Source organism: Platichthys flesus, chromosome 10 (assembly GCF_949316205.1).
Source record: "Platichthys flesus chromosome 10, fPlaFle2.1, whole genome shotgun sequence".
Taxonomy (NCBI): Eukaryota; Metazoa; Chordata; class Actinopteri; order Pleuronectiformes; family Pleuronectidae; genus Platichthys; species Platichthys flesus.
The window spans coordinates 26,104,879-26,127,502 of record NC_084954.1 but is presented as its reverse complement, the minus strand read 5'-3'; the positions used below and the strand labels follow the sequence as shown (position 1 = coordinate 26,127,502).

General features: G+C 43.4%; 2 long non-coding RNA genes across 2 annotated transcripts; one reads left to right on the top strand and one right to left on the bottom strand.

Moving 5' to 3' along the window:
- Positions 1 to 5,017: 5,017 nt before the first annotated feature.
- Positions 5,018 to 6,315, top strand: LOC133962484 (uncharacterized). Its single transcript, XR_009922126.1, has 3 exons — positions 5,018 to 5,203; positions 5,393 to 5,516; positions 5,606 to 6,315. It is a non-coding gene; the product is annotated as an uncharacterized LOC133962484 (long non-coding RNA).
- Positions 6,316 to 12,041: 5,726 nt separating this feature from the next.
- Positions 12,042 to 19,991, bottom strand: LOC133962425 (uncharacterized). Its single transcript, XR_009922120.1, has 2 exons — positions 19,267 to 19,991; positions 12,042 to 13,149 (listed from the first exon to the last, which is right to left on the bottom strand). It is a non-coding gene; the product is annotated as an uncharacterized LOC133962425 (long non-coding RNA).
- Between the last annotated feature and the right edge of the window lie 2,633 nt (positions 19,992 to 22,624).

Sequence of the window (22,624 nt, the reverse complement as noted above, 5' to 3'; positions counted from 1 at the left end):
AGTAATGTTATTTAGACCCCTGAAGTCAATACACGGGCGAAGGGACTTGTCCTTCTCTACAAAAAAAAATCCTGCCTCCAGTGGCGAAGACGAAGGACGACTAAGTCCTGTGGCTAAAGAGTCTGTGATATATGACTCCATGGCCTCTCGCTCAGGTTTAGATAAGTTATAAAGTTTGCTCGAAGGGTAAGGAGCGTCAGGGAGCAGATCAATCCCGCAGTCGTATGGTCTGTGGGGTGGGAGAGACAGCGCCCGGTCTTTACTGAAAACCTCCTTGAGGTGATGATATACTGAGGGCACAGAGCTAACGTCCACAGGTTTGGGAAGAGAAGGTGAGGAAGACAATGTGGACGGAACGGCGGAATGTAAACAATGTGAGTGACAAAATAAACTCCAATTAAGAATCGAAACAGATGACCAGTCAATCTGAGGATTATGAAGTTTTAACCAAGGCAACCCTAAAACTACAGGGGAAGCCGGAGAAGGAATCAAAAAAAAGGAAATAGCTTCGTGATGATTACCCGATAATTTTAAACTAACGGGGACAGTGCGGTGGGTAACCTGAGCGAGAAGCCTGCCATCTAAAGCAAAAACCCTCTTCGGATGAGGAAGGGACTGACAGGGAATGTGCACCTGAGCAGCAAAACTAGAGTCCATAAGTTATCATCCGCCCCCGAATCCACCAGGACGGACAGGGGACGGGAGGTCTGCTCCCACGAAACAGTACCTTTCAACATCAGCCGAGGAGGAGACGAACAGAGAGAGGACTGGCTCACCAACGCTCCTCCGGTGAATGGTGAGCCCCCCCTTTTGGCAGCGACGGGTAGTGCACCAGAAGATGTCCCTCCTGCCCGCAGTAACCACACAGTCCTTGAAGCCGGCGACGTTGACGCTCCCGAGGAGTAAGTTTCATCCTCCCCAGCTGCATGGGCTCCTCGGCGCCGTGAGGAGAAGCTGCCGCCCGAAGAGGAACAAGGTTGGGACATGACGGAGGTAGTGAAGAGGGTGTAAGCCCCCGCTGAAGGGAACTCCGTGTCAGAGTCCCGGAAGAGGTGTGACTGGCCTGCCAGGATCTCTCCCTGCGCCGCTCGTATAAACGAGAATCTAACCGGATTGATAGAGAGATTAGTTCATCTAAAGAGGACGTCTCATCCCTAGAGGCTAACCCGTCTCTAAGCTCATCTCGGAGACTCCGGAGAAACACCCCCTGAAGCGATCGCTCGTCCCACCCGCTCTCGAGTGCCAGGACGCGGAAATTGACGGAGTGTTTAGCAACGGAATTATCTCCCTGCCGGAGCGACATGAGCCGGCTACGGAAAATGAGGAGCAAACCGGTGAGTTGCTAAACGACAAAGCTACAGCCCAAGCCGCGGCTTTCTCCGAGAGGAGACTCATGGCAAACGCAATCCGCGACTTGTCTGTAGCGTACGTGAAAGGTTGCTGATTGAAAACAAGACTAAACTGAAAAATAAACTCCCTACTAGATCCTGACAGACCAGAAAACCTGGCGGGCGTGGGGATGAAGGGTTCCCGAGGCTGACTGGGAAGAACGCCTGGCGAAACCGCAGGAGGTGGTGGAGGAGTTGGATCCGGAGCTGGAGCAGGAGACGGAGCCATCAACTTGGTAAGGTGAGTAGCCAGCTGCTCCATCCTGCTGCTTGTTTGCGCAAGGCTTGTGGTCAGTGTGTTGAGAGTCGCCATCACCTCGTGTAGAGCCTGTTCGTGTCCCACACGACTCTCCTGGGACGACAAAGCCAACCGGAATTTCTCCGTGTCTGCGGGGTCCATGTTTTGGCCGGATTATTCTGTTAAGGTGGAAGTCAGGTTCGGACCCCGAAGCAGACACAGACGGGTAAATAGTTGAATGAAGAACAAAGTTTATTCATGTGAACGCAGGAGCAGGATGGAGCGGCCGGTGGCTGGCTGGCTGGATGATCCGGGATGAAACCAAGAAGTGTTTGTAGAGTGGAGAGTCACCATGAGATTCTGAGTAGGAGTGAAACACAGGTTAGAGGATATCCAGAGGCAGTGAAGGTTAGAGTCTCTGCAGCGCACACGATACCGTTGAGTAGTGAATAATCCGGCACTGAAGTGGTGGAAAGACCAGGCCTTTATGGGGTGGATGATGAGTAGGGATTGATTGCAGGTGTGTCTCGTCTGTAGCACCCAGAGCCAGCCAAGCCCCCTGCCACAACCAACCTGCACAGGGAGGAGACGGGAAAGAGGAGACAACAACAAAACTACTACAATACACACAGTCCTCACATAATCAATGGAGGTAAAAACGTTATGTCCTACACCTCCATGAGAGGGGGGAGGGGGGAGGGGGGAGAAGGGGAAGGGATGAGAGGGGTGAAAGGGGGTTGGGTAAGATGGGGCGGGCTGAGAGGGGGGTGGGGCCCTCAAAACAGGTCGATCTGAGGAGGTCTGTTTTAGACAGAGTAAAAAGGGTGCTGTTTTAAATTATCCTTGTGGTAAAAAATGTTACAGATATTTCATTAAGACCCCAAGGAACCATATCAACTGTGGTGAAATGGGCATAATATGTCCCCTTTAAGAAACGGGTGAAATTCGCCTAAAACGCCTGTTTGAGGACATCCAAATTAAATGAAAGCTGTTCTTGAACCATTTGGAGTACATGCATGATCTTGGTCTCTTTTGAAAGGTAACATTCTGAACTCCCCCCCCCCCCCCCCTTTACTAGCCCAAGTTCAAATTTGACCACAATACCTGCAGAAAATGAATACCTGGATCATTGCCGGGTTGTGCTGCCGCTGTTGGCAGAGGGTTGCGTTTGTCTTCACTCTGTGAGGATTCCCAGTCTTATGTTCAGACCGAACTAAACAGATTCTGTGAAAATGGCTTTTGAAATATTTAACCTTTATTAGCATTGTCAAACTTGTTAATTTGCACTCGGACGTCCCTGATGCATCTTAAGCGTTATAAACTATTTGTTAAACGCTTTTTTTTTTAATCTTGCCATTGAAATAGACCGTCACATCTCATAAATCCATTGCACTAAGGAGTGGTTTTGGTGAAAAACTAATGCTTGCAATCAACTCAGAATCATGAAAAAACCCTAGTTTGACCCCTCACAAGTTACTTAAAGCCAAATTTAACAAATATCGGTTACAGGTACCCCAACTTTGATCAATTTTTTAGGAGGTTTCCCACGGGAGTTGAATTTCAACTTTTTAAGACATGATATTACACACCTTCCTAAACACAATTGTGAAGACATTTCTTGGTAAGGATTTAGTTCCCAGATTGGTCAATAGCTGCTAAAATGCCCTTACTATTTGTCCTGTATTGTTAAATGTTAGAATTTTTTTCAGGGTCCTGAAAGGGTTCCGTTTCACCACCTTCCACACTAGAGGTCTAGATTCTTAGATGCATCACGATCTGGACTCTGCATCGATGAAGATACTGGACTCAGTGAAGATACATTGACACTTAAATCCCGCTCTGTAAGCCAGATCAGCGGCGGCTTTGCGCATGCACGATTCATTTGCCGTCTGGAGGACGCGGAGCGTGGGTCTCCTCCCTGCTCTGACTGCAGCTGGGACTGCTGCGCAAGGCTACTGGGAGACTGACCGCCTGTGAGTGCGCTTGGACGGCGAAGGGTTTCAGGGCAGCACCTGCTGCACGTTGAGGATTAAGATTAAGATACATTTATTTGTCCCAAACACATGCACAGACATGCACAGGCACACTCATGCAATGTAGGGAAATGTAACTTCTGCTTTTAACCCATATGGTGCAGGACACACAGAGCAGTGAGCAGCCATGTACGGCGCACAGGGAGAAGATGTTGGGGGAGTAAGGTGCCTTGCTCAGAGGCACTAGACAGTGTAGGGAGAATCCTCTTGGATTTTTGGACAGATCAATCCAGGTTCATCTTTTTTTGTACCAGAGACGAACCAGAGACCTTTTCTGGCCATAGTCCAAGTTTCTGCCACTAGTCCACCGGCTCTCCCCATTGTCAGTCACTGCAGAACGATACGTGCTTTCACGTCAGTCTCCAAAACACCAGAAAGTCTCCAATATCACCAGAAAATGTAGCTTTTGACAGATCAGAAATTTGATAAATATATGTAATGATTTTAAATGGTTCAGAGATGACAGTTAATGTCAATTTGGTTCAACACGCATCCAGAATAAGACAGGAAGGGAGGCTGAGATATCCGAAAAAAATACAATTTATTTAATAGATGGAAATGATTTAGAACAGACTGCTCAAACAGTAAAGTGACATGTGCAAAGGTTGGAAAGGCTGGCCTGGCCTGAACCCATATAAATGACAGCTTAAAAAAGAGAGAAATTAGAGGCTCCAGACCCAATTGTAGAACGCTAAAATATCATCACAATAGTGTTCATGGTTTCAATTTTTCTTCATTTTAACGGCATTAATTGAGGCAACATGGATGCCACGCTAACTGCTCAGGACAACCAGGTGGTTCCAGGAAGCCTGCTAACCTCCAGCTCCTCTTACTATGAGATGCAGTCTTTTCTCGGACAGGGCACATTCGGAAAAGTTGTTACAACAAGACTGTGGCCATCAAAATGATTAAACTGCGGGCCTGTAATGTAAAAGTTGCAAATCATGAGGTAAGAAACAAATCAGTACGCTGATCCCAGTGTGAATTATACCATCTAAAATCCATATGTTCACATACTTCCTTGTTTAAGTTAACATTAAGCTGATATACAATGTCCCTGTGGCCTGCCATGTATCTCCAGGTGGCTGCTCTGAAGAAATTTAGATCGTTGGAGTCGTTCTACCTTGTCCAGTGGTACCAGTCATTCTTTGACCGAGGACACCTTTGCCTGGAGTTTGAACACCTGGACAAAAGTCTCCTTGATTTCATGAGGCAACGATATTTCAGACCTCTCTCCTTGATAGAGATTAGACCAATTGTCCAGCAGGTCTGTCCTCCTGTGTTCCTTTGTGCACTAACAAACAGTATGGAAATATATGCGGGTGGAACATTGTTGACATTTTTATGAAATTAAATTTTCAGATTGCCCATGCGCTCAACCACCTGAAGGCTGCAGGGATTCTCCACGCAGACCTCAAGTTGGACAACGTCATGTTGGTCGATCAGCTACGGGAGGCCTTCATGGTCAAGGTGATCGACTTCGGACTGGCGTTTGACGTGTCAGCTGCCAAGTTGGGTTCCCATATTCAGACCCTTCCATACCGGTGAGCATCTGGAACCATGACGGATCTTAGTGGCGTATTATTAACAAAAAAACATTTTAACTGAGTATAAAAACATCAAGTCTTTATCCATTCACACAAATATAGCAGTAAGAGTTATTAAGGAGTCCTTCAAAACAACTCACATATTTTGCATGGTTTATGTGATCGTGGTTGTTACTCCTCTGTCAGATCCCCAGAGATCATGCTGGGGCATCCCTTCACAGAGGCCATAGACATGTGGTCGCTAGGCTGCATTGCTGCTGCGATGTAACTCGGGTCCATGCTCTACCCTGGATTGGGTGAATATGAAATGGTACATATACATATGTGCATAATATTAAGATAAATAAATAGTACTTCACCTGGACTGTGGTAGAATTTTAAGCTGTGTTGTATTTTCAGATCAGATACATCATGGAGACTCAGGGTCAGCTACCCGACACCATGCTCAACCATGGATGTAAAACTCCACAATTCTTCAAGAGAAACGTAGACTCAACCACCTCTGTCTGGAAACTCAAGGTGCCGACATGAAACCGCTTGTTATATTCAAATGTCTCTATCTCCATCTCGTGTCTGCCTTGCTGTAACATATTTGGTTCCCTCTACACGCTTGTGCGAGTCTGATGCACTCTGCTAACCCCACAACTTTCTGAACAGACACCAGAGGAGTACCACAAAGAGACAGGGTAGCAACCAATGGAGAACAGATTTTGGAAGTTCACCTCCCTGGACGGCCTCTTGCATGTTTGTCTTCTTTAAGAACATTCAACATGAGCTTGTTCCTTTAGGAAGAAAAACACTCGGAATGTCCTAGAGAGGTTTTTATTCAGTACCGGAGCTAACCGAGGACAAGTTTGTGTTTTAGACCCGACCCATCAGCAATGGCAACTCTGCAGATAAAGTTGCAGAGATGGCTGACGCCCACATGTTTGTGGACTTGCTGAAGGCGATTGTAGTATATTCAGCTCCAACATGGTTATATATGTTGTTTATTCAGCTCTAACATGGTTATATACAATGATGGCATGTTACTGTTGTAAATTCAGCTAATGATTTTAGCTGAAGATTTTCACTATCTGGCCTTTGTGATTTCTCTGGGCATACCATGGAGCCCGTCTGACCTGTGAAACTTCTGTGTAATAAATTCTGTTATGCTGCAAGTTCTGGGTCCGCGTCTCCTCTCTTCAAACACCGACTTCGACAAGACACTGCTGCTTGAAATACGACAAATTGGCGTCACGAACGGAGACGATTTGTGACTGCTGCATCTTCAGACGACTTTAACCAGGGTGAGCATTTCTCACTTAGCTGTTCTGTGTCTGCTACGGGGTCACGCCGTTAAAGAACCTGTTTTTGGGGATGTGTCTTGTTGTGTTGATGTGTGGGGAGAGGCTCCGTGCTAAATTTGACTTTATTTGCGAAGTACACGTCGCAAATAAAGGGGGGGAAAAGGTAACATTAATTAACGAATGAAATAGGGTAAAGATAGTGGTAAATAAATAATGAAATAAGGAATGAAATAAGGTAAAAATAGGACATAGTGTAGAATAGCTTAGATTGTAAAGATGAGGTGGTAAATCTGTGCAGGATTAAGAAAAATGGTACCTCAATTTCTTAACTGTAAGTCATGGTAAAACCATTGTGTTACAATCTGCTAAGGAATAGACAGGAATTGAGTTATAGAGAAAAATTGGGACAACCTGGGCCCAGGTCAATTTGAATAAATTACTAAATGTAAAGTGATGAGAGAAAGAGTAAAAGAGAAAAATAAGGTTAAGGAAATGATCAATGAGCCGCTGAATTTGAATAGTGAAATCCCTCAGTGAAGGAGCGTTAGTATGGGCCGTAAAAACCTCACCAGGTCAGTTTTTAATAACTGGAGATGGTAAAAATAAAAATTCAATTGACTGTTACCACTCTGACATTTGTTGACGAACATTGTCTGATGCAGCTCATTGGATGATTTACATCTCAAAAGGTAGCAAAAATTAAGATAATGGAAATAAGGAAAAGCGGCAAAAAGCATGCTCGTGGTTTGGATGAGCTCTTGAGCTGTTGGATGAGAATGTGTGTGCGTCTGTTTGCAGGGAGCTACCTCCCAGATGTGTGTGTATAACAGGAATGTCCCCATCTCAAACAGTGGTCTGTGTGTGTGTGTATGTGTATGAAGAATGGTATCATTACAGTGTTTGAGCTGTGTGAGAAAGGAAAGAAAAAATTGTGAAGGGAATATGCAGTGTTTTTTGGATGTGTGTGTTTATTTTGTTGTCTCCTGGTCGGGATTTAGATCAATATGAATGAATAAACATATGAACATGAATCTTGTAGTTACACAATGAGCTCCTATTACAGTAAGGTGACTTTTGAACTAGTGGTTTAATGACACCATGAGCTGCCCTTATAAGCAGACGTAATAAAATAATGAGCCTCATTAGGAGGACTTAAATTAATAAAACACACCTTTCATATCTCGGTTGGTCTGCAGTTTTTTTCCATGTGCTGTGTGCGTTGGTATGGGGGAGTAGGACCTCAGTGTTGAGGTGTGTGATATATGTGGACATTGCTCTGTTCTAGCTGTGTTTGAAAAATGCAGCAGGCGATAGTTTTTGTGATCTAAAGCTAATAACAAATGGTTCTATGATTGACTAAATATATATATGTTACGGTTACAAATGGGAAATCTGATAACAAATGGCGTCACTTTGACAAATAATCAGAACTACATTTATGCACTTTGCAAACGACATCTAAATAGACTCTCAAAACAGAGGAGAGAGAGCTGTTTAAAGTGATTAGGCAACTTTAAAATTTGTTTAAGTATCAAAGGAACTTTGACTATTGAACAAGTCAGGGTTTAAATTAGGAGGTTAATGATTTTTGCTTAAATTAAACAACAACCACTGAAAGGGAACAAAAATGAAATTAAGTTTTTCTTCAGACCTCTTCTTGGCCACTCTAAGAGAAAACATCTGTTCAGAGAAGGGGTGCAAGGGGAACATAAATCCTCTAAAAGCTTTAGCATAGCGACATGAGGGGTATTTTTAAGGTATTATCTTTGTAATTTACAACCCCCCCTGTGAGAGACATGGGCCGGGTGACTGAGAGTTTAAAACAAAAAGTCTTTATGGTGTTTGGTTTAAGAATTAAAATTGCTTGTTGGATTCTACATACATATACAAACTGTCCAAATAGTTTATGACTTGGACTGTTTTAATGATCTCAGCTGTGTATGACCTGAAAGCTGTCAGACTATTTTGAATTGCTTATTTCCTAGATAACGGGTGCAAATGTTTGCAAATCATACTGAATCGCTTGTGTTGTTGTTAAAAGGACGTAAAGATACTAAATCATTGTCTGTTTCTTTTCCCTTACGATGAGTGGGATTTGAGGTGGAGAGACGAGAATGCAACTGCCCGGTGCATCACGGACTGAGGCTTGCTGACATCTGCATGTACAGCCCCTGTCTTCAGTCTGATCAAGGCCGGTACAGTTTTATCCACAAACTCTTTAGCAAAAATCTGCATTTTACATATTTGTATGTGTTCTCATCTATAGTTATTATTGCTGATAACCATTTCAACCTGCTTTCATTTGTGAGCTATTATAGGAGATTGATAGAGCACATTTATCTGCTTACATATACATGAAAAACTATATGCTGTAGTCAGTTAAAACAAGATATGAGGATTGGCAAAAGGTAGCCGCTAGTAAGGGGAAGAAGGACACCAAAAGTCCAAAAGTAATTACTCCTGTTGATGTAGTACAGAAAAATAATCCATTAGTTAAAGGCATTGCAAAAATATCGGAAAAATGGAATAAACGCTGGTCTCAAATTGACAGACCATGGCCGGTAGAGGGGACTATGAACCCAGATGTAAGTAGAATAATGTGAGTACTTGTGTCCACATACAAGGCAGCGCAAAAGAGAGGTAAGAAGGGACAGGCCCGTAAAGCAAAGCGACAAATAGAACTTGACATTCTCCAGTTGTTTGAAAATGAGGGACAGCAACTGATTAAAGCTGCAAACGATAAGAGAGAGGAGGACATAGAAAAAACAAGACAAACAGAAAGACAAATAACACTGGAAAACCAGGTAGAGGAGTTGCAGACACAGAGGGAAGTGCTGCAGAAAAAACGCTTCCAATTATTGTGCATGGAAAATACTTTGCGCTCAAGAAAACAGTCTGCACCCAAGAAGATGCTTCCAGTTGTCGTCCGAGGGCAGAATTTGGAGTATAAGCCTTGGCAGACTACAGATATGTCAAGCATAGTTGAGAAGTTACCGATTCTTCAAGATGGAGCCCATTCTTGGATTTCAAAGTTGGAAGAGATCATGGTGGGAGAGCAACTTGCCATGGGAGATATTAAGAGACTATTGGCTAATCTCCTTGGAGTTCATGCTATGGGAGATATTCTAGAGAAAGCTGGACTTGATCAATATGTGGGAACTGCTGTGAATGATTCAGAGCTGTTTTGTGCAAATAGAGGTCGAGTGTGTAGAGCGCTGAAAGAGACCTTTCCGACAAATTTACATCCTGACAACATTCTTATGGAACCACTGGGACAGGAAGAAAACCCAAGAGCCTATGTTTCAAGAGCTCATCAAGTGTGGAGAAATGTCACAGGAAATGACCCGGATTTGAATCAAATGGAGCAGTCAATTTTGAGAGCCAAAATACAGAAGGGGTTGCCCCTAACAGTGAGGAGCAAACTTGCAGAGGTTGTTGGTCTGGGAAGCATGGAAAAAGGTGTTTATACAGATCATATAGCCCATCAGGTGGTGCTGTACAGGACAAAGGAACATGACCAGAGACAACAAGACCAAGAGGTCGTCAGAAAACTCCATCAAATACAACTGGTGGATAATAAGAAAATTAAGAAGCAAGCTCTGGTTATACAGAATCAGGCTCCACTAGATCAATCACTACTACATTTCACAGCTGAACCAGGGTCAGCTCCAATCGTTCCAGCCATCATCAGTGGTTCCAGTCATCTCCTACCAAGAGTCAGCTTTTGATCAAGCGCAGAACTGGAGAGGAAGGTTTGATCCAAATTTTGAACAGCATTCAGAAGAATGTTATAATTGTGGACAGTTTGCCTGTGAATGCAACAGCTGGATAGAATATGGAGGAGGAGAATATTGAAGATTTTCTGAGAGTTCAATATGTATTTGCTTAAAGTAATTACCTTGCACAATTTGCTAGAATTCTTCATTTCAGTGGTGTAGGAGTACTATGTATGGTTGCCGGGGCAGAGGGACCGTGAGAGAATTTTCCTGTCTAAATTGTTTGATGGATATTTCAGGAAAGATGGCTGCCTGACAGGTTTTTCACTCTCACTCCTACACACAGTTGCTTTATTATTGGAATTATACACCTGTATGGTTACGAGACTTTGTTAAGCCTCGTAGGGGGGAAATATGTAGTATATTCAGCTCCAACATGGTTATATATGTTGTTTATTCAGCTCTAACATGGTTATATACAATGATGGCATGTTACTGTTGTAAATTCAGCTAATGGAACTTTCTAACATGTGTATATACAATGATGGCATGCTACCCTCTTAAGTTTTGAGTTTGAGTTATTCGTCCCCCTCCTTGGAATGATCTTTGACCTATCGTACAGTATGTGACCTGCTAAGGGAGGAGCAAAGATTTAGCGGTTGACTTCAACTTGAAGTTCCTAAAAACATGTCCAAATTTAGGCATAGACCCTATGTGCTACGTCATTTTATCTATAGTTCTGTTGTAAACAACTCCTCTTTAAAAAGTCTTGCCTGGCGGAGGCGAGCCAGATTTTCACTATCTGACCTTTGTGATTTCTCCGGGCATACCATGGAGCCCGTCTGACCTGTGAAACTTCTGTGTAATAAATTCTGTTATGCTGCAAGTTCTGGGTCCGCGTCTCCTCTCTTCAAACACCGACTTCGACAAGACACTGCTGCTTGAAATACGACACGATGCTTCAGCTTGATTCCGACAGAAGGATCACACCCCGTCAGGTGCTGGAGCACAAATTCATCAGCATGCGCCACATCGCCAACATGGACCATAAAAGCCTCTAGTAAGTCAACAATGTGATCTTGTTAAATGTTTTTGAATGTACAATTCGTCTTTTGCTATATATATTCCACTCGTAACTTTGTTACGGCGGATACAGTTCATGTACAGGTCCTTACAATACGTCTTATACATGAAAGGATGATCTAATGAAGGGATTCCTTTTCTTGCAGTGTCAGCTTCTGTTTTAAAATGATGCAAATGTGTCAGAAGAGAATCCCGACTTCTGGCAGTGGCCCAGCTGTGTGTGGGCCACTTGAGATGAGTGATGGATAAATTATCTTTTTCCCCAAGAAAGGAAAACCAAACTGCATATTTAACACAAGTTTATGCTTCATAATTCATCAATAAACTGTGCTCCAATGTAAATAATTATGATACAACAATCCTAGTTTTAAGTCGAGTTTCAACCATAACTTTTGTCCAAAGTGTGTGTCTCTGGAAATTCAAAAATAGCTTTAGAACGCAGCAAATACCCATTTCTTGATATAGTTACATTAGTTAAAGAGTGCACCTCTGCACCAGTGTCCTGAAAGCATGTTGCAATTTTTCCATTGTTTCTAAAATGTAACAAGCAGCATTACATTACATGTCCTTTGGTGGATGCTTTTGTCTAAAGCAACTTACAATTAGTGCATTTATCATTTATGAGATGATACTCTTCGGAGTGCAGATGGGGAAGACTGAGGATTGACCAGTCGACCGTCTGTTTGGAGGACGATGTGATGGCAATTTTATGTCGTCGTCAGGAATAAAGAGTGAATCAAACAAACAGTTTGTTTGTCTTTTATTACGAAGCTTCGGACACAAGTCAAACACAGAGCAAGGCTGTGTACTTGAGAGTGCAAAGAGCATGTCAGAACTGGCAGTTTAAGAAGCCCCTCCGAGTTCCGCAAAACAGTAGCAGGAACTTTCAAAAACACAAGTACTGCACACATGGAGCAGGCAGATCATCTGATCAACACAATAACAGTGTATAAAAAACAGAGGTTCAACCTTTAAGAAACAGCATTGAAACAGGAACTTTGTCTAGACAAAGTCTGGCACAGTGTCCAACAATAGATTTTTAGAGAAAGTTTCAGAACACACACACATTCAATGACTCATCTGAAACTACTGGTGACAAACATTGTTTCAAACAATGTTTTAATGTTAGCCTGGTCACTGATGCAGATGTATCAGATTACAAATTATGATTAGGTAAATTTGGACCTGTGATGTGTTTACAAGTACTACAGGAACAGTAGAATTTTCTATTACATTTCCTCCCTTTTGATCATACTTTAGTATTGATCAACACCCGAAAATTGGTTACGCACATTGATACATACTGTAGGCTTGAGGAGAAAACATCCGCAACATTACTCCAAAAAGGTTTAAAATGCCGTTTCATAAACATCGAGGTAGAAATGATTCTAGAATTCTGAGTTTGATGATCCCTGGGCATCTGGGACAGGGGATCGTAGTTGGTTAACATGAGTCGTGGCGTGGATGATGGTCATGGTCAGCATGAGTAGTAGCATGTTGAGGCAGTTGGCGGTGGTTCTGAAACGGTTGGCTATGTTGGGAATCAGGGAGAGGTTACTAGCACTTCACCTGATTGTTTGTTTTAGGGGCTATCGTGTTGTTGTTGGGGGTCCGGTATTGAGGAGATGACTGGAGGGACGACGTCAGGTGAGGGAACTCTCCTGCAGTGGCTGGCGTGTATAAAGGTGGGACGTTCGGCGACCTTTACTGCTGTGTGGGTGACCAGTTGGATCTGGAAGGGTCCTATCCAGCGTTTATCCATCCACCTTTTCCGTCTGGTGTTCCGAACTAGGATGTGTGTCCCAGGGGTCAGGTCGTGTAGTGGTGTTGGGGCAGCGCTGCCTGTACTCGTGCTCTGGTGGAGGACAAAACTCGTGACAGATTAATGCAGTAAGACACAAGGGCGTTATCATGCAGGCATGTTTGCAGGTCAGTAACGGCGTGGGGCTCCAACCCTGTTCTGGGTGGGACCAAGAAGAATCTCGTAGGGGGACAGGTTGTTTTTTGGTCGGGTTCGGAAACGTATTTGCATCAATACCAGTGGTAAACATTTTATCCAGTTTAGGCCGGTCTCTGCCATGCACTTAGTGAGTTTTGTTTTTAGAGTGCCATTCTCTCGCTCTACAGCGCCCCCTGATTGTGGGTGATAATTGCAATGTTTTCGTAAGTCAATGTCCAGTCTTTTGCTTAGTTCTCTGATAACTTAATTTGCAAATTGAGAGCCGTTGTCTGAGGACAGACGTTCAGGCACGCCCCAGCGGGGAACAATTTCTGTCAACAGGGCTTTCGCGACAGCATTCGCAGAGGCGTGTTTGGTGGGGAATGCTTCGACCCATTTAGAGAACATGTCCACCACTATCAGGCAATATTTCTTCCCCTCGCAGGGTGTTAGTTCAATGAAGTCCATCATGAGATGTTCTAAGGGACAAGAGGCTGGAGGGTGTGCAGCAGGTTGTGTCAGTGGTTTTGAGCGCCCTGGATTGTTTTGGAGGCAGATTAGACAACGTTCGCAAAATTTAGATGCGAATGAGCTGAAACCTTTAGTGAACCACTGTGACGTGACCTTTGTGCACATCCCCCCTTTTGACACATGGTCCAGCCCATGAGTCAATTTAGCATAAGTTGGAAAGAGAGCGCGGGGAAGACAAGGGAGACCTACAGAGGAGAAGTCGGAGGAGGGGCCATACCACACCCGGTTTAGGCAGGAGGAACCAGAGGCCCTCCAGAGACGGATATCAGCAGGGGTGTAGAGGGAAGAGAGGTCGGTGAGAGAGGCGACTGGGGAAGTGGGGGAAGAGAGTAGAGAGAAAGAAGGAGCTTCACGGGCAGCCCGTGTTGCGTGGAGATTGTGTCTGTCAGGGTCGTATGAGCGGCACATTTGCAGACAGAAATAGAGGAAGGAAGAAGGATGGCTTCTAGGAGAGAGGCCACAAGAGGACCGTGGGAGATTGGAGACCCATCGGATTTGAGAAAACCTCTGTGCCGCCATAGGCACCCAAAGTCATGGACGACGGCAAACGCATAGCGAGAGTCCGTATGGATGGTGACAGAACGTGAGGCGGCAAGACGGCTGGCCTCCGTAAGGGCGACGAGTTCAGCTGCCTGTGCAGAGAGGTGGCCAGGAAGGGAACCCATCTGTAGAACAGAATCATCAGAAACGACAGCAAAGCCGGCAAGTGCTCGTCCAGTATGTCGAACCATCGACATACAGGACAAGGTCGGAATTAGGTAAGGGAGTAGACAAGAGGTCTGGTCGTGGCGTTAAGACCTGTTGGAGGGCCGCCACACAAGAGTGGGGCTCACCATCAGAGGGAAGAGGAAAAAGAGTGGCTGGGTTAAGTGTAGAACAACGACGGATAGTAACATCTGGGAGTCCTAAAAGTGTGGTGTTGTATTTGGTCCAGCGGGCAGCTGACATGTGGGAGGTTCGCTGATCATGTAGGATGGAAGCAACACAATGTGGTACATGAACAGTAAGAGGCGCGAAACCTGTGAGTTCTCGAACAGCGTCGATGGCCTGTTCACATGCAGCCAAAGCACGCAGGCAGGGCGGGAAACCTTTGGCGACAGGATCAAGAACACGAGAGAAATACCCGCAGGGACGGGAGCGGCTGCCGTGAGGTCGAGTGAGAACGGAAGTCATACACCCGTAACGGGTTCATCTACGTAGAGGTCAAAAGGGCGTGTTGGATCGGGAATGCCCAGTGTGGGGGCCTGTTGGAGCTCGAGCTTCAGTGACATGAAAGCCTCAGAGGAGTCGGGGGTCCACGTGAGTGTGGATGCATGAGGAGAGGATTTGAGGATGGCCCTCAGAGGGGCTTCCATACAAGATAAGTCAGGGATGAACTGGCAGCAGTAGGAGCACATGCCTAGAAATGACATTTGTTTGCGAGTCAATGGTTTTGGGATATCTGAAATGGCCGCGACCCATGTGGGTGTAAGCGTGGACCGTTGGCAGAGATGAAATGGCCAATGAATGTGACCTGTTTCTTTACCCACTGGATTTTAGAGAGGGAGACTTTATGCCCTGTGTTCGCTAAGTGGCGTAGGAGGGCGAGAGTCGCTGTTTTACAGAGAGACTGCGATGGTGCTGTTACCAAGAGGTCATCAACATATTGGAGTAAGGCACACCCAGAAGGTAAAACAAGGGAGGACAGGCTGTCTGCCAGGCCTCTGCAGAAGAGGTGAGGACTACAGGTGAGACCCTGTGGCAGCCGTGTCCAGGTGTATTGGTGGCCTTCGAACGAGAAAGCAAACCAAAACTGAGACTCTGGAGCTACAGGGACACTGAAAAAAGTATTAGAGAGGTCAACAACAGAGAACCAAGTGGAAGTGGATGTAATCTGGGACAGGATTGTGTGAGGGTTAGGGACTGTGGGGGCTGGTGGTATGATGGCAGAGTTGACGGCCTGTAGGTCTTGTACAAACCGCCATTCGGTTGGCTGGCCTGGAGGGCGGATCTTTTTTACCGGGAAAATCGGAGTCTGAACGGGAGAGTCTCTACAAGGCACTATCATGCCTGCTTCGAGAAGTGAGGTGAAAAATGGACGAATGCCATCGATAGCCTCTGGACGGAGGGGATATTGTTGGCGATGTGGCCGGTGAGCGGATTTAGGAGTGAGCGTGATGGGAACGCAGCCTTTGATGAGACCTACGTCATATTTGTGAGTTGCCCACAGCTCAGCGGGTAGCTGTCGTAATGGTGGGGGCAAGTCTGTGGAATTTGGCGGTGTCGAAAGTGCTGTGGGAGAGGAGTGTGAAGAACAAATGACGAAGAGCTAGGGGACGTTTGGTAACACAAGTTCAACGAGCACGCAGTGAGCACAGACCGAAGGTGAATATTCGACATGGGAATCTGATGTTGGTTTCCCATCGTCGGCCATGTCGCATTCTTTAACAAAGATTCCGAGGTCCTGCCATTGCAGAGACGCATGTTTAGCAATGGAGATATGTGGGGCCGAGTTAGGAACATCAAAATACGTTAGGCTGTTGGGAAAAAGGTTAACAGACATTGCAACTTGACATTTATCAAAAAGAACATGTACAGAGAGCATGACATCCTGCTTTTCTTTAAGAAAGGTTTGGTGGTAGGAGGACGCTGGTCCCTCGGACACATGTGCTGTGCAGTGGAGGTTATTAGTTTTCATGGTTTGTAGGCCCTTGGGAATATAGCCTTGGACCGCCTGCAGTGTTGATAGCGCAGCTTCCTGGTCCAGGTGCCAATTGTAGACATATATGTGTGGAAGACGATGCCTTATACAGTCGCAGCTGGGAGGGATCTACAGGGGCGTGAGAGATCGTAATGCCCTTGTCAGAGCATGTAAAGACCGCACCCATCCCGATTAGCAGGTCTCGTCCCAACAAATTTACTGGACATGAATCAGAAAGCAGGAAATGGTGGTCAAATTGCAGGCCGCTAATAGGCCAGCTGCACTGGACAGGTTTTGAGAAGAATTCTGTTACTGAACCTCCATTTGCACAGATTGATGTGGTACTACGATCCCTGCGCGGTAGAGTGCACTCAGATGTCCTAATGACGGAATTTGTGGCGCCAGTGTCCACCAAAAACTGCACCGTCTCACCCTACACTATTAAGTCTGTGGTTGGGAGTTTCTCGCAATGTGGTGTACGGAGACAATGTAAGTTAACTTGCTTATTGGTTTGGCTTGGAGGGGAAGGGTAGAAAGAAAATCAGTAATGCCCTCGCCATACTGTGGGTGTTGTGTGTGTGTATGTGTCTGCGTCATATCGCCCGGTCCAAGAGGTCAATCTGCCTGGGAGAAATGTCCATGGGATCGACCACCTCGTCCTCCTCGCATTCCTCGGCCACCTCTCCCTGTAGTGGACATTCTTGAGACCAATGTTCTTGTGATCCACAGACGAAACACCCATCATCACGTCCATTGTAGTCACGTTGGTGATCATAGCGGGTTGGTCCTTCACGGCGATAGTTGTTGCCTGCCACGTGTCTCTGTTTGGGACGTCCACGATCAAAGCGGCCTCTGCCTCCCTCTTAGAACATTGTCAAAGCCGTGGTAGAGGCGGCGAGGGCTTTCATCATGGTCCCGTGATCTTCGTTGGATTGTTTGTCTTTCTTTGAATTCTCAGTGTGTTCCGCGTGCCTTGCATGGAGGATTATCTCTGGCAGGTGACACTCGGTCCATCCTCTGATGAGGGTCTTGTCGACGTTGGACCTGATAATTGGTTTCATGCTTCAGCGATGGACTGGGCATTGGGGCGGGTGTGGTTATGGCGGGCGTCAGAAGAAGTGATTCATCTTTGTCATCTTCTTCAGAGTCAGGTGCGTTGGGGTTGAGGGCGTATTGGTCATGCTGAGCTGGATGGACTTGTTGTTGGAGGTGGACCGGGGGCAGCTGGTGTGGACGCGGCGGTGGACACCCATCCTCCCCCTTAGAATTTGCATTTGCTCCGGGGTGTGGCAGAGCAGGGTAAAGTTTAGAAACAACAACAGGTGGGTTAGTTTCAGTATCATACGGTGGAGGTGAAGTGGGTGATGATAGAGATGGAACAAATGGATTATGTGCTGACAACACATAGTGAGCTGTAGGAGTAGAGACGGATTCGTTTTTGACGACTTTACCCTGTTTGCTGCGTTCTTCTCGCAGCCTAGACTCTTTTTCCCATTGTGCTAAACATTTCTCATGTTTTGCACATTTTCCCAAATGGCTTGTCTTTACTCTCTTTTGACTTATCATTTTATCTTTCTCAAGACTCAGTCTCGCACGTAAGTTTGACAACTAATTTCCACTCAGACTTCCTTTTGATGGGAAACCCAGTTGTCTCACCCATACTTCTAAACATTCACAACATTCATCTCCATATTTTCCCTTTATATCCCTTATAATGGGAGAATGCCATTGTACTGGGTCTGGTTTTGAATCTGTGTTTCCCATGTCTGTGTTCCTATTTCTTTGTCTTTGTGTGTGTGTGTGTCTCTGTGTTTCTGGGAAATTTCAGGAAATGCAGATGTGTGTGTGTGTAAGTGTATGTTTCGAAAAAATGCCAATAAGTTTGTGCGCTACTTCAATGTTCATTTTGAGGAAGTGTCAATCTAAGGTCAAGTTCGTGCGCTGGTTATTTATTTGTATGAGGAAGTGTCACTCTGAGGTCAAGTTTGTGCGCTATTGCAAACTAGAGTTTCTGAGTGTGTGTGTGTGTGTCCAGTCTGCTGTGTACGTGATGGGGAAGTCAGACTTCGGTTATGACTGTACTGGTGTGTGTGTGTGTGTGTGTGTGAGTATCTGCATTCAGCGACTTCTGAACACAATCCTATTATATTTGTAGACTTTTCTGTCTTTTATCAGGTTATTTAAAAATAATAATTTCATCTGTTTCCAACAGATTTTTATCTCAAACTAAACCAATTATTTATTTTACAATATTTCGCAGACGATGTCAGACGTGAAAAACAAGATAAAGTTTCTATTGAACACCGATATTATAGAGGACTTCTCAAGGTGCATAAACACAACTTTAAAAAAGAAAACGTTGTTTAATATAAAATGTTTGACTCAGGTTGATAAAATCAACCCTACCTTTAAAAAGACATGTATTGAATTAAAATGTTTGACTCAGGTTGATACAATCAACCTTACCTCTAAACAGATATCTATTAATTAAAAATGTTTGACTCAGGTTGATACAACGACAACCCTACCTTTAAAAAGATATTTATTTATTTGTTAAATATCTTTCAGACTGGCGCGACGACCGTCCTACATTCAGACAGGTTCTGTGTCTTTCCTCGGGTCAATGCGACGAAAGCCCGGCAAAACTCGGATATTATTTTTGTATCCTACACTCAGATTAGCGCGACGACGATCCTACACTCGGATTATATGATCCTCCTAATTTGATCAGTATATCCTACAACTCGGATTATATGGCCAGAATATCCTACAATTTTCAGTATTATTCAATTATTCCTTTCAAAAAATGACGACTTTCTTACCCCAATTAAATTGTGGACGTTCAAAGGTTCGTCTCTTGGAATTTAGCAGGGATGATCGGTTGGTCCGGAGATGGAGCGTCCTCCGTCCGTGTCTGTCGGGTACGAGGCGGGCTCGGTATTCGACCCCGTTAGCCAAGCTGTCCAACTCCGGCTCCGATGTTCACCTGTGCATCCCACTTCTGACACCAAACTGTGATGACAATTTTATGTCGTTGTCAGGAATAAAGAGTGAATCAAACAAACAGTTTGTTTGTCTTTTATTACGAAGCTTCGGACACAAGTCAAACACAGAGCAAGGCTGTGTGCTTGAGAGTGCAAAGAGCATCTCAGAACTGGCAGTTTAAGAAGCCCCTCCGAGTTCCGCAAAACAGTAGCTGGAACTTTCAAAAACACAACTACTGCACACATGGAGCAGGCAGATCATCTGATCAACACAATAACAGTATATAAAAAACAGAGGTTCAACCTTTAAGAAACAGCATTGAAACAGGAACTTTGTCTAGACACAGTCTGGCACAGTGTCCAACAATAGATTTTTAGAGAAAGTTTCAGAACACACACACATTCAATGACTCATCTGAAACTACTGGTGACAAACATTGTTTCAAACAATGTTTTAATGTTAGCCTGGTCACTGATGCAGATGTATCAGATTACAAATTATGATTAGGTAAATTTGGACCTGTGTTGTGTTTACAAGCACTACAGGAACAGTAGAATTTTCTATTACAACGGCCAAGTTTGGAAAGAATCACTGTCATTCTTCGCATCATCTATTTTGAAATCGTTCCCTTCATGCATGTCTATAAATTAAATTCATTATTTATTAAGCACTAAACCACAGCGTATATTATCTCAATGTATATGCATGATCTACATATTTCGGATTTCTGTTATGCTTGCTCATGTATCTGATGATAGGTGATTTCGACCAAATCGTAATTTGTTAAATAGTAATAACAGTAAACAAGAGAAAATACTTTAGAACACTTAGATTTTCTAATTCACATCTATTTACTATAAGTTAATATAATTATCATATTTATCATCTTTTTTTTTTTTTAATTTCTTATCCTCAGGAAGGTAAACAAGTGCAATAAAATACAACAGTGTGCACTTGCATAGATGCCTTCCTTATTAGTACCACTTTGATCCACTGGATGGTAGGCTTTTGCAGCATTTATGCAGTGCTCTTCTCTTCCATGAAGCGAAAACAACAATTCACAAAAGAGGATTTTTGACGATGTGCAGGAAGAAACTCAGGACATTTTATTTTAAAGCACCATACAACTGTTTTTGAAATATAAATCTCAATGTAAAGTTTGATTAAAAGTCTGTATTCAACCTAGACGAGTTAAACAAATACATTATTTCTGTTATTTTAGTACATCATGTTTAAAACAAAATGTAAGACATAATACTTTGATAGAGCATTCAATGAAAATTAACACATCTACACTTTACAGCATCGATAAGATGATACAATATGCTTATCAGTTGACTCATGTCGTACAGCAGCATGGATAATATACATATATATACAGACATGGACAAAATTGTTGGTACTATCGTATATTTGATGCAGCCGAGAGGTTGATGATGTTGTAGAAGTTGTTGATGATGAAGGAAGGATTCCGAGGACCCAGTAGTTTCAGTGTAACAGAGTTTATTACAAGAAATTACAGGTCGGGACGGGCATCTAGATACCCGGAGACACACAGCCAATAGTGAAATCTGACGTGCGGGGGTCTAACACACAGTTATATAGGGAGTTTGGTTCCACCCATGACTTCAGGTAAAACACATCCCACATGGGATTTCTGACTAAATAAGGGCACGTTTTTGTGTCCGAACATGAAGACACACTGGTCAAGAACATTCCTTCTGAACCCATCCATTAGCTGGTCAGAGACGATTCCCTAGGTCAAAAGTCATCTCCAAAAGGTAAAGAGTAAATAAGACAAACATCTGGTGGACTCTCTGAGAATGTCTGAGTGTCCAGAGGGCAAGCACCATAAGTGTAAGCCTATCATTATGTTTTAAGCATATGTCAACATGTTTTACTCTAACGAATACACGACAGTACCCTTCCAAAGAAAACCCCACAATGGTCACTGAAATAACTTGAAACTGACAAAAGTAATAATAAATAAAAATGGACTGAAAATAACTAAAGAAAATCAGACATTGCTATTGAATTGTGGTTCAAAAGAATTATTTAGAAAAACAAACTAATGAAAATGGCCTGGACAAAAATGATGGTACCCTTATCTTAATATTTTGTTGCACAACCTTTGAGGCAGTCAATGCAATCAAGCGATTTCTGTAACTCTCAATGAGACTTCTGCAACTGTCAACAGGTATTCTGGCCCACTCCTTGTGAGTAAACTGCTCCAGCTGTCTCAGGTTTGAAGGTTGTCTTCTCCAGACTGCATGTTTCAGCTCCTTTCACAGATGTTCAATAGGATTTGGATCAGGGCTTATAGATGGACACATCAGAATAGTCCAATGTTTTGCTCTAAATCATTCTTGGGTGTTTTTAGCTGTGTGCTTTGGGTCTTTATCCTGTTGGAGGACCCATGACATGCAACTGAGACCAAGCTTTCTGACACTGGGCAGTACATTTTACTCCATAATGCCTTGATACACCCTAAAAAATGTGACCAATGGTTACTCAAAAAAATTGTGGCAACAAAGTGACAAGTGATATAATTGAGTAGATTTTAATTACTACAACTTTGATTAAAAAGTATTGAATAATTTAACTACATTTAAACATAAAAAATGATTTATATTTACTGAACTTCCAGTGGAAATGTATTTATATTAACTGAAAATTTGCTGTAAATTGATTTATATTTACTGAAAATCTGCTGTAAAATGTTTTACATTTACTGAATATTCGGTGGAAATTGATACATTCTTACTGATAATCTGCTGTAAATTTATTTATATTTACTTAAAATCTTCTGTAAGTTGATTAATATTTACTGAAAATCTGTTGGAAATTGATCAACATTTACTGAATATTCGGTGGAAATTGATTCATTTTTACTGAAAATCTGGTGTAAATGTATTTATATTAACTTAAAATCTGCTGTAAATTGATTAATATTTACTGAAAATCTGGTGTAAATGTATTTATATTTACTGAATAAACTGTGAAAATTTATTAATTTTTACTGAAAATCTGGTGTAAATTTATTTATATTTACTGAATATTTCGTGAATTTTTATTTATATTTACTGAATAAAATTTGTATAACCTTACTAAATATCGGGATATAAATGATTTGGATTCACTTAATATAAACTATATCAACTAATTTTAGCATATTGTTCAACACAATTACACTGG